This window comes from Elephantulus edwardii, unplaced genomic scaffold, assembly GCF_000299155.1.
Source record: "Elephantulus edwardii isolate Elephantulus edwardi_28Jun2011 unplaced genomic scaffold, EleEdw1.0 scaffold00184, whole genome shotgun sequence".
In the NCBI taxonomy this organism is placed as follows: Eukaryota; Metazoa; Chordata; class Mammalia; order Macroscelidea; family Macroscelididae; genus Elephantulus; species Elephantulus edwardii.
The window spans coordinates 6,113,710-6,126,494 of NW_006399934.1; the positions used below are offsets into that span (position 1 = coordinate 6,113,710).

General features: G+C 39.9%; 3 non-coding genes across 3 annotated transcripts; 2 read left to right on the plus strand and 1 right to left on the minus strand.

The window, feature by feature from the left end:
* Positions 1-937: 937 nt before the first annotated feature.
* On the plus strand, positions 938-1,019 carry TRNAL-AAG. The gene has a single exon. It is a non-coding gene; the product is annotated as a tRNA-Leu (tRNA).
* A 4,696-nt stretch (positions 1,020-5,715) lies between these two features.
* TRNAQ-CUG lies at positions 5,716-5,787 on the plus strand. Its single transcript has one exon. It is a non-coding gene; the product is annotated as a tRNA-Gln (tRNA).
* Positions 5,788-7,190: 1,403 nt separating this feature from the next.
* TRNAL-CAA lies at positions 7,191-7,295 on the minus strand. Its single transcript has 2 exons — positions 7,258-7,295; positions 7,191-7,235 (listed from the first exon to the last, which is right to left on the minus strand). It is a non-coding gene; the product is annotated as a tRNA-Leu (tRNA).
* Between the last annotated feature and the right edge of the window lie 5,490 nt (positions 7,296-12,785).

Below are 12,785 nucleotides of genomic sequence, written 5' to 3' on the forward strand. Positions count from 1 at the left end.
TTCATATACATTGCATTTTATACAATCTGGTTTCAGGGTTTTTTTCTTTTTTTATTAAATTTTATTAATTTTAATGAACATTTATAGAGATTTTGGGTTTCCATTCATTCATTGTTGCACTATGGTTTCAGGGTTTTTTTTAACAGTTCTGTGATTTCATTATTATCTAAAACAAATTGAATGATGAAGTCACAGAACAAGGCAGACAGGATCGGACTCCATTTCTCCTGTGAAGTTTCTTGAGGATAGACTTTAGGGCCCGCGAAGACAATTTAGTCTATAAGGTAATTGGTCATGTCCCTAAATGTTCTTTATACCATTTGACCAGGGACAGCAGTTTTTCTATGATCAAAACCTGCGTAGACATGTCTAATGATAATAATAATATATTCATTTCTATTTCTACCTATTGTGTTGTGATGTAGGTAAAAGTTTATAGAGCAGGTTGGCATTACATTCAACAGTTCACACACACTTGACATTGTGACTGATTGCACTGATAGCAACCGCCACAACGTGACAGCGGTCGTTCACGGGATTCACTGGTTTGCTTCCTCTGAGAGATCTGGTGGAGGCGCTGTATTCCTTGATGGAAGTGACAGAGAGGGCAGCAAACAGGCTGAATTCTTTCCTCTTAGCAGCTCCTAGCTTCAATCAAACCGCCAGACTCGCTCTTTCCTGAAAGGCGAGGGCCTATTTCTCGGGGTCCAATGATCTGCAACACGCCCACTCCCGCCTCCCCGGCCCTAGCCCTTGAGATTCCTTCCTGTGTTGGCAACAAACGACGCGTTCGGTCTGCGAGAACGTGAACTGCTGAATTCTGCGGATTAGGAATTTGCTGACTGAAGGAACTTGAATATCAGAAATAAAGCTCTTTTAGATGAACCGGAAGACTAATAAGCTTGGGAAAGCGGAGAGAAAAGAGGTGCCAGTGGGCGGTAGCGTGGCCGAGCGGTCTAAGGCGCTGGATTAAGGCTCCAGTCTCTTCGGGGGCGTGGGTTCGAATCCCACCGCTGCCAAGTTGGTTTTTTTCCCTCCCATCTATTGGATAATAATGAAGGGGTGTTTTTGAGTTTTGTATTTGTTTTAATCAGTTCTCTGATTCCCAAACCCAGTCTATTTCCAGTTTCTACAGTCCTCTGTTTTCCCAAGGCCATTAACACACAGCCCTCAGAGCAAGGCCAGCACTGTTTCCAAAGAAAATATCACATTTGGTAAGGTCAACCAAAAAGAAGGAAATCCCCCAAAAGCTTGATTAGCACAACAGCCAAACATTGAGCTTATACTATATCAACAATTATGAGAATAGTGTAGAATTCGGTAATGTTTCTTTCTTTTTATAAGGTAGCCATGAATCGGAAATGTTCACTAACAACTTGTACAATATTTATTCCCTTGATCACTGTTGTGTTTTCAACACCCAGGAGTGAACCTTCATCTGATTCATCTGCTTATTGTAAAATATATTCAATGCCTACTTTGTGCAAGGCACTGTAAGTCTCCGTAGACACAGCTCTAAATTCCTAATATATTATTAAATAAATGACCAAGAAGTGAATAGATGTGTCTCCAGAAATCCTCTTGCAACTGCAGATAGTTGCTGCTTATTTCCATCAAAGGAAAAGATTCCTTTTCGAGCCAAGCACAGAGCTTAGTTTCTCATTTCTATTTGAATTTTAATTGCCGTGAGCTGGGCTGTGCTGATCCTACCTTGGAGTCGCGACAGGCAGCTTAATTGTCTCTCATCTCCCACCAGCAGGAGGCGCCCTAGCAGCTCTGCGTGCCTCTTTTTCCCTCTGGGAGTTGGGGCTGCAGAGAAGCGCTCTCTCTTTTTAAAGCGTTTCTCTCTATCCGCAGCGCTTCTCTTTATCCTCTAGGCCTCATCTTAAAAGTAGCTTCCTCCCGGAAGCCTACCTTGGTTTCCGGATCCCTTCGACTAGCTCTACTAGTTAACAACTGCTAGGGATAAGAGTGGGAACAGGACAGAATCCTTATTCTCTTGCTTACCATGCAGGAAAAACATTAAACACATAATGGTCCCAATATGGTAGAACTTCTGCTAGAAAAAAATGAACATGTCTTAAGACATATTGTAACGAAAATAAAGACTGTTGCCAAATTGAATGCACGATACAATGTATAGAAGCATACACATCAAATTGTTTCCAATGATATCAACATGACCATCTGCCCTGTTGGGGGGAAATTGGAGAGGAAAGAAAAAAATAATTCATTTTATTTTAGACATTTCTGTCTGTTCCGTTGTAATGAGTTAGTTCATAAATAGAATAACTGAAATTTTAAAATACTCCAAAGTTGATGAGTTCTGCAAAGGACAAAGCTGGCCCTCATATCAGCTACCCCTTCTTCAGGCCTCCTGTCCTCACTGGCACCTGCCCCTTATTTAGATACTTTGGGGAGTATGTATTAGATGTATTGTGTTGTCAGTCTATCACTTATCTTAAGCACTGCCTAGTGGGTTAGGAGTTGGGCTACCAACCCAAAGGTAGATTATTTGAATCTACCAATTGCTTCATGGGAGAAAGATGGACAATCTCTTCCTGGTGCCTCTGAAAACGCACTGGAGTTTTGGAGCTATGGGAACATCTTAAGGAAATTTCTATTAGATACTGTCAGATATAGAACCATACATCTCCTGTTTTCCTCATTGTTGTTGATTACTGTCGAATCGAGTGCAACTCATAGTGATTCTATGAACAAAAGACCTTTCTCTAACTATCATCATTTCTCCAAGTTCATAGTTTCCAGAGGCATGTGGTTTAAGGAAGTGGATGCCACTCTTGCTTCCAAACCTGTTTTACAACTGGAAGCTCCACCAAACACTGTCCACATTGGGAAACCATCTGGTATTTGATACCCCAATGGTACAAGGTTCAGCATGACAGTAACCCAGGTTACTTCATACTGCACATTGACAAAGAGTGATGTACAAAGAGGAAGAATCTTCCTCCAGATACAACAGCACTAATTTCATTTAGCAGTGGTTAGGTGTCATCAAGTCGAATACGACTGAGAGTAAGTTTTGCACAAAAGACCTAAACTCTGTTCTAGAACTAACATTATTTCTGTACAGAACTCTGTTCTATAACTACCAAAATTTCTGTACATTTATAGAATTTGGAGAGTTTGTAGAGTTTCCAGAGGCATCTAGTTTAAGAAGTGGATGTCACTCCTGCCTCCCAGCATAAATCAATCTGTAACTCATCCAAACACTACGTAATGGGTAATCATTATGGTATTTGACAAGACTATGGAACAGTGTGCAGCAACCCAGCAACACCAAGTTGTTCTGTTCAGCAAATAGACAATTGATTGAGCAGATTTCCACCCTAGACAAAGCAGCTCTTTTCTCATATCATGAAAAATAAATATTTATGGTGACTTTCATAAATAAATATAAGAAAAAATGTTTTCCTAACTGCAGAAAAGTATGGTATACAGAGATAGGGAAGCAAGAGAATCTTCAATTTTAGATGGTGGTGTTAGGTGACCTTGAGTCAACTATGGCTCATGAACAACTATGGCTTATGAACAACAGATCTGAACCCTATCCTACCTGTGCCATTCTCAAGCATCTTTGGCGTCTTTGGCATATTTGAACCCATTACTGCAGTCACTATGCCAATCCATCTCTTTGAGAGCCTTCCTCTTCTTTGCTGACCCTCCACCTTTCCAAGCATGATGTCCCTTTCCAAGGAATAGCCTCTTCTAGCAATATGCCCAAAGCATGTGAGACTAAGCTTTGCTATCTTTGCCTCCAAGAAGCATTCTAGCTGCACTTTCTCCATGATATATCTATTCTCTTGGTAGCCATGGAATATTCAGGACGCTTTTCCAACACCACAACCTTAATTCTTCTTCTGTCATTTTTATTTATTGTCTAGTTCTCAGAGGCATTACAAGTGATTCAAAAGACCATGGTCACTGACTTGTTCTTTATACACTCATTTCTGGTACAAAGTAATTGCAAACCATTCTTGCTTTGATTATTGGAGGACACATTAATTCTTATTTCCATAGCCATTCTCAAGAACTTGCATTTATCTTGTCATGCTTGTGAACATACCTTGAACAATTTCAAATTTAAGGTGCAACCTTCTTAGTCCCAAAGTTAGCCATTATTAACAGATCCTCACGACCATCTTGGCAGTATTCTGTTTTGCTGCACATAGGATTGTTACGAGTTGGAACCAATATGGCTGCACCTAACGGCAACACCATAGGGTCGCTATACATCCCGGTCTACTCAATAGCACATACCAACGATAACGTACTATGACATGTTTGGGAGCAGGAGTGAGATCCACTTCCTAAACAACATGCCTCCGGAAACTCTATGAACTGTGATAAATGTTGAGAGTTGTAGAGGGGCTTCAGGCCGTTTGTTCATAGGGTAGTTATGAGTCATGCTAGACTAGAAGACAATCAACAAGAACATTACCATCGGCTCTGTTTTCCAGGGCTTTACCCAATGTTTGTTCTTTGGAGATAAATATACTCAAGTTAATAAGTTAACTAAATCAATCCTTCTTGCCAAACTTCAGAAGGCAGCTTAGCATCTTTCTGTGAGTTACAGCTTTTGAAATTCTGGGGTCCTTATGAATGTTGTTGTTCTGTGTCCTTGAGTCGCCTGTAACCCTATGTACAACAGCTCTGACGCCTGCCCTGCCCTGTCAGTAGGGGATTTTTCTTTTTCTTTAAGAAAAAGGTGTGGTTCACAGAATGAAAGATCTTGCATCCAAAGTAGGCCATTAGATCTTTTAACAAGTGGTGAAGTTTCTAACCGGGTAAGTTGAGTTAAGGGGGTGCGGGTGGGGGGAGGTGCTAGACAAATACACTTTAGAGCCACCTGACTAGAGCTTCCTTTCCACTCACAAAATTATATATTCAATCCATGTTTATTTGGCATCTATTTTGTGATACGCACTTTTCTCAAGCGAAGCTAGAACACTGGATCAATGTCGGAAAGTGATTTAGAGATTTCTAGCAAGTCAGACCAAGGGTGTCATGGGGGAATGAGCCCTGCTTCTCTGCACTTCAGGTATATTGGAAGATGAGGACAGATTTAAAAAATTCAAGCTCTCCTCTCCCCGCCTAAAAAAAAAAAACCAACCAAAAAAATTCCCCAAAACAACACCAAACCCTGCAATTACAGTAGAACAGGAGAGTCAGCTACTCAAAGGCTAGTTTACAAAGATCTGCGGGTCTCCTGGAACGAAGCTGTAAAGGAGAAATACTGTTCTCTCAAATACAAACGCTGAGGCTCAAACACAATTTGTCATGCGTAGGTAGGAATAAAAGTAAAACAAAACCGCCAACAGTCCAATATTCGTAGCCCAGAAGAACCCCTCCTGGACCGGCAATCAAGGCGAAAACGAAAACTGTGACAAAGGGGCCCCAGAAACGGCAAGGTCCACCCTCATACCCCTCCAGATCAAGCTCAACTTTTCCAGGGTCCCGCAGATGACCAAAGTAGAGATGGTTCATCTGTGAGTATCACCATCTTCACTATTTTCGTGAAATAAATCACCCTGTGAAAAAATTTTAAAAGTCAGGAAGGACTTTTGCATGTATTTCCTTTCCAATTTTATTCTATACATCTCTTTCACATTAAAAAGGAGGGGGAAATCAAAGGGGGTGGCGGCAAGGCAACGAAACCTCAGATGGACAGTGTGTAGAAGTGACGGTATAAGGGGTTCCATGGTGTAATGGTTAGCACTCTGGACTCTGAATCCAGCGATCCGAGTTCAAATCTCGGTGGAACCTATGATTTTCTACTTTTCTGTTATATTTTCAACTACTCTATTTTCAGCTTCAGTGCATTCATTTAGCGAGCTCAGTTTTGATGAACTGAAGGATCGTGGAAGATCTCCCACTCCGGACTAGTCTGTCATCCATCACCCGTTCTGTGGACCTACTCTTTCACTGCACACTGGACTGATGCTCCCCACTCCTCTTCCTTGCAAAGATCCCTCTCAGTGGGTGCTTTTTAATTTTCATTTGCTTGGTTTTGCTTCTTGAAAAATCATTGATCTCAGGATTTTACCACACCATGGGACAGGAACGGACCCTAAAGCTGTGTCTAGATTTTATTGCAAGCAAGTGACATTTATAAGTTATTTGCTGGCAGAGGCCACCAATCTCTTCTACATCACCACTCTTCCTTTCCTTTAACTTGGTGAATACTTAATAAGTCTTCCTTTGCTAGTTTCTTATAGCTTTAATAGGAAATACTATCTACTACTTTTTCACTGGATTATTAACATATTTGGCTCTTTTAATCAGCAGCTTTAAAAATGAAGCTATTGTGACATGAAACATACACCCTTCCTTCCCCCCCCTCTTTTTTAAAATTTAAATAGCATTTGGTTTATTACAAATATTTAGGATTGGCTTCCCATATTTCCCCCCTTTTGTTTTTATCATAATTATGTTATCATCTAGATGAGCATCCTTTATACACAAACAAGCATATAAAATAAATTAAATATAATAAACTCAAAGAAATACTTTCAAAATCTACATATGATCAGAAGGATTCAGGTTGACTATTCCTTGAAAGTTTGTTTTAATTGTCCCATTGCCACAGTGCTTGTCAAAACCAGTTCTGATTAATCTCCTTTGTCAGTGTGTCCTTTGCCATTCCCTGTCACTCCTCCCCGAGAGAGACTTCACCCTGATTAATAAGGAAAAGGGGACGGCGTATTCTCTTAGCTACTTCCCGCTGAAAAAGGGACACTGTAGGTTTCACGATGACATCCTTCTTTTAGGAAATGTGAACATGAGACATCATGTTGTAGGGAATTCCTCCCCCCATTATTTATTTGATTAAGAGTTTACAAATCAAATTAGTTTCTCATGTAAGCAAATTTTGTTTTATAGCATTAGCTACATTTGATTAATGTAATAAATTAATTAAAATATCTGATCAAACTCTTCTTATACTGAATTTTTCTTCACTCGATTTATCCCTTTTTCCCAATAACAAGAATAGTTCTTTTACTTAATTAACTAGAATACAGAGCAAAACGTGGTTTGTGGTTAAGTTGCGATCAAAATGGGGATGAATAGACTCAGATGTCACTGCCATTCATTTTGGTTGGATTCAAAAGGAAGTAGAGAAAAAAATGAAACGGGAGAAAGTAGTTAAAAAGCTAAAATAGTTACTGTGTCAGAAGTGGGATTCGAACCCACGCCTCCATTGGAGACCAGAACCCTCAAACAGAGGAAGGGAACCTTGAGTCTGGCGCCTTAGACCACTCGGCCATCCTGACACCTGGACGTACCCTTTCTAAATGACCATTATCATCAATTGTATTGCTGTTGTGCTTGTTTTTTGTTTTGTTTTGTTTTTACATTCAGGGCTTGTTTAGGAAATGGAAATAGGATCTGCGTAAACGAAACGTTCTTTTTCATTAGTGTCAAGACCTCTAACCGAACAGGTTTTCCTCTAGGCCGCAGCTGTTTCAATGGCCTGCCCGTTCCTCTAGTCTCCGGCCGTAAATGCGCCCGGAGCCTGTCAACTCAGCGACGTCTCCGGATTGGAGAGCAGGACGCTTCCGTCATCTATGACGCGGAGGGAAAGCGTTCAGGTAAACCGACCAAATCGACCCCTGAAGGGTGAAGCGAGCAAGCCGCTGGAAAGTTGAAGTGCTAGAGCAGCCCAGCAAAGGGGTCAGGTGAGTGAGGTGAGAGGACCACAGGCCCTGAGTCTGTCCATTAAGGTGACTTGCATTAGTTGGTGAGGTCAAATGTTAAAAGGGAGAAACGTGGGGGAGCAGCAATTGAAAATACGATGGCTTGAATCAGGCGCACCTTAGTCTTTAAGCTGACATCCTTACTCTTTGAAAGATAACGGGCCAACGAAAGAAAGGAAGATCCTCAATGACATGGGTTAATCCTTGACTGCAATAATGGGCTTGAGCATGACAGAAAAGGTGAGGATGGTGCAGGATAGGGCAAGGTTCAGAGTTGTTGTTCTTATTAGTCATATGAACATGTGGTTATGAGTCAGTCAGCACAACTTCCTCTGTCTCTTACCAACTTGTTGGATTAACGAAAGAACCTTCCTGAAGTTTTGCACATTTTTTATCTCCAATTTCCATATGTGCAAATATGTTTATAAAACCAATTTGACGCCTTATATCAAAGAAAACTTTGAAAGCAATATGTGTGAGCACCTAATCTGAGCATATTCACTGAAAGACTAAATCAGACTGGAATTAGAGGTGCTGGTCGATCTACCTCTATTAGTAAAGTAGTTGTTGTGTACCATCGAGTCTGAATGACATCTGCTAACCCACGTGAGGTGGCAATATTAATACTCAAAATATCATCACCAATAAATCAAGCATTAGTGAGAAGTGGGGCTCGGGATGATCATATTTTATATTTTTCTTCAATTTTATCCCGATGAGAAGTTTCGAGAGCTGATTGTATCTACTTATTCTAGACAAAGTGGTTAAGAGAAAAAGCTCAGGGCTTCAGAGTTTCTCATTTGTTGAACAAAAGACCTCAAAGCTTCCCATGATGCCTGGAAAGAAAATGTAGTGCCTTGTCGCAGAGCTGATGTTACTGAAAATCAGTCCCAAAATCTCATTGTAAGAGAGACCAAAGTACAGTGCTAAACGAAATCTCAACCTGGAATGGTGTCTAAAATTAACGTGAAGGCCTTTGTTGGGAAGAAATGGGATCCTGTGAAACTTAGGGTTGGGAACACATGGGCAGATAACCAGGCAACTGGGGACACCCAAGATCTAAATTGTCTTGAATCAATCCCAAGTCAGTTCTCCTATTTCCATCAAACAAATGAAGATAATCCAGTTGTACGTAATGAGTCTTTAGCTGAGATTTCATATGCTAGAGAGCCTGGGACATTGCCTGAGACATGGCCTGGAGCAGATGTCTTACAAAACATTTCTGAATGTTGTCCAGAACTGTCCCCACCACCCATTTTTGCTTCTTGACCTATAACCAGAGTTGAATTTCAATTGAGCCAAAAAAGGTAAGATACAAATTATGACCCAGGAAGGAAACAGTTTTAAATACCACTTACGATCATAAGACCAGTTGCAGAAATAAGAACTGTTGTAATTGTTGAGTATCTCTTCTTTGTATGTGCGCATGAAATAATTTTGTGTTTTCCACTCATAAAATATAAATGCTTTCTCAATTTTGAGCTTGTTAAATCATTCAGAAGGAGATTTCCCATCTTTCTCCTGTGGAGCCACAGGTGGATTTGGATTTACAGAGAGGCTTTTGAGCTATAGTGTAACTTCCTACAGACTACACGACCAGAAGGACTAGTCCTTAGAAAAAGACATTATGCTTGGAAAAAGGTAGAAGAGGAAGAGCCTCAATGAGACAGATTGACACAGGGACTCTAACAATAGGCTCAAATATGGTGGAAATTATGGACGGGCAAAGTTCAAATCTACTGTTCATAGGGTCACTATGAGTCTTGGTTGACTCACTAGCACCTCACAACAACAACACTAGAAATGAACAATGTCTTAAGAAGGGTGTGCAGATTGAATAGAAGAAGCAGGTAGAAATGTATTTTATTTTTTTTTTTTTTAGAAATGTATTTTAAATAATATTTTCTTATTTAAAATTTTATCATTAGTTTTGTTTCCATTGTATATGCAGGAGACAAAAAAATTTATGACTTAAATAAGACAGTGGTTTATTCTAATACAGAGTTAAATGAGTCAATAAAGATCAAGGCTCTATAGTACCCAGGCTATTTACCATAGTGCTGCCTTCTATCTCCACAGTTGCCTCATTGTCCAAAATGGCAACTTATACTCATACCATCACATGCCTCTACCAGTTTGAAAGAATTAGGGAAAGGGAGGGTTACTTTTCATAATAACACCTGAGGGAAGTTGATTTTATCAGAAACCCACTGGTAAGGTAGGTTTATTTGTATCATAATTCCTATGCAACAGCTTTCACTTACATCTCATTGGCCACAGACTTAGGACCAGGTTGTAGTATGAACAAAGTGTTGGATGGTTTAAAGATATTCTTGGACACATATTGTCCACATTGTATCAACTGAGACAGGATTCACATTGTATCACTGCTTTCATCAGTGGGTAAGGTGAGGGAGAGAAGAGAAACTGGGAAATAACATTTCACTGGACATATGGTTGCCCAGAATCCTGGTGGTGCAGTTGATTAAGGGTTGGGTTGCTAGCAAAAGGGCAGTGGAGTCACTCTGAGGGAGAAGCGTGAAGCAGGCTGCTTCTGTTAAAATTTAAGGCTTCAGAAACCTTTGGGCAATTTTATGATATTCTATAGGATCACTGTGAATCAGAATCAACTTAATGGCAGTGGGTTTGGTTTGCCAAGAATAAAATTTTAGGGATGGAACAAAAATTAACTATTGACTAATGAATAAAAGTCCCTTCCATGTTTTATCAAGAATTAAAAGCACTAATGGCTGGGGAAGGGGCAGATGACTCGTTGCTCATAGGGTCACACAATTTGATAGGGGGAGTGAAGAACGTGAATAAATCAGAAAGATCCCGTGTGAGAAACAATGTATATGAACTTTGTAAATAAACCAGTATAAAAAAATTTTAAAAATGCTAATTAAAAAGAAACGAAAAGCACGTATTAAAATAAACTTAAACCATAAGTCTAACTTCAAGACCAATTTAACCTTGCATTGGGGCTTTCTAACGTTTTAATAAGTTATCAGTATTTTGAAAGTTAGAAATTTCACATATTCCACAATCAATAAGAGTGCATCTGAATTCCAGGATCAATCTCCATAATGGTCTGTGTGTTTCCTACTGCCAAAGGGGCCCTTTAGAGTAGTGGGAGAAGATCTTCGCCCTGAAACCCACAGCATCCCTTTTCAGCAGGAAGTAGCTAAGAGAATACGCCATCCCCTTTTCCTTATGAATCAGGGTGAAGTCTCTCTCAGGGAGGAGTGGTGGGGAGTGGCGAAGGACACACCGACAAAGGAGATTAATCAGAACTGACTTTGACAAGCACTGTGGCAATTGGATAATTGAAACAGACATTCGGATGGCGGGGAGGAGGAACAGGCTGGGGAGGAGGGTAGAGAGAGTGGTGCAGCAATGAAGGGGTGAAAACGCAAAATCCCTGTAAATGTTCATTAAAACTAATAAAATATAATAATAAAAAAAAGAAAGAAAGAAAATAAACCCCTATCTCCGTGAAAAAAAAAAGAAATTTCACATATTCAGTTTTTTTATTTATTGTTGCACATTTTCTCCCCTCCTTTTTTCTTCCCCTTCCCCCAGTCCACTTTGCAACATACTTCTTGTTCCCGCTTGTTGTCATAAAACTTTATCTTTTTTTTTTAAGAACAACAGAGATTCAACCTTAAGAAGCCAAAGAATGTTGGGACTTGGAGGTCCAGAGCAGAGGGAGCTTGAGTGGCATAGTTACATTTGGGGTGGGGCAAAGATAGCTCTTACTGTTCCTTCCCCTGTCCCTTTCCAGTATATATCAACTGAAATTACCACTTAATACTCATTGTTTTGACTGGAACCCAAACTCTGTGCAAATCTAAGTATTTAAAAAATATGTATTCAATATATTTTTTTATTTTTCTATCCCAGGAATTATTAATTTCCCAGCCAACAAACACAAAGCCAGTCATTGCCCTGCCATGGTTTCTTTCTCCTGATTAAAATTTCTCCTGTATTGCTTTCAGATATTTTCCTAGAAAATAGTTCTTCCTTGTGGGAAAACTATTGGTTCCCTGTACAAGGTCAAGTTCAAACCTTTAGTCACTGACAAAGTCCTTCACCAATCTCCTTGAACCATACCCCAAACCCCAGAGAGAGAAAAAAGAACTCTTTCATTACACCAAATTTTTAATGCCTCCTAAAGTGAAAACAAGTTCTTTTCAGATGGTTTCTGGAAGTGGGCTAAGATTGTCTAGGACTGAAACTGCATTTTCAGAAAGCAGAGTTCAGTTTCTAAAGGTCATGTGGCTTGTGATTGTCAAATCCAGGTAATTGGTGTGTTTCTTGTCTCATTTGCGAGGACTAGAATGGGTCCCTTTTTTTAAAAAAAAAATATTTTTATTGTGACTTTAAAGAAAGTTTACAGAAAGGTTGGGTTTTCATTCATTCATTGTTGCACATTTTCCTCCTTCCTCTTTTCTTCCCCTCCCCCAGTCCACTTTGCAATGTACCCCTTGTTCCAGATTGTTGTCATACATATAATGCCTAATTATATATTCCTTTCAGATAGTTCTTCCCCTCATCTGTTCCAATACAGTGTTCAATATCTATCCTAAAGTGGATCCTTTTAAAGTAAGGAAGGAGAAGCAGAGGCCTCTCTTGCTGTAGCCGGAAGATGATACTGAAAAATTTTCAAAGGAAACTAAGAGATACCAAGGTGGACATGAGGGAGACAGAAAGATGAAAAGAAAATCGGCATTGCGGCCCAGGAGACTGGGACACTACAGGATTCTCATTCCCCCTCCCATTCTTTGGTAGGGTACAGATTTTTTTTCTTAAGTCCAATACAACTATTAGAATCGTGCAGAGCAACTCTGCTCAGCACACGTCTGGTCAGCAAGAGTAAGTTGCCATGGCAACCAACAAGAAGCCATCATGTTTTATTATTCTATTAATAGATAGGCATCCTTATGGCTCAAAACCCCAAATGTACAATAGTTTTCCTCTTCACTAGGGAGACAGTTATGCCCGTTTTATTGGAGAGGAAACTGAAATCTGAAATGATGGAACAACTTGTTTGGTGTTTCGATGCAT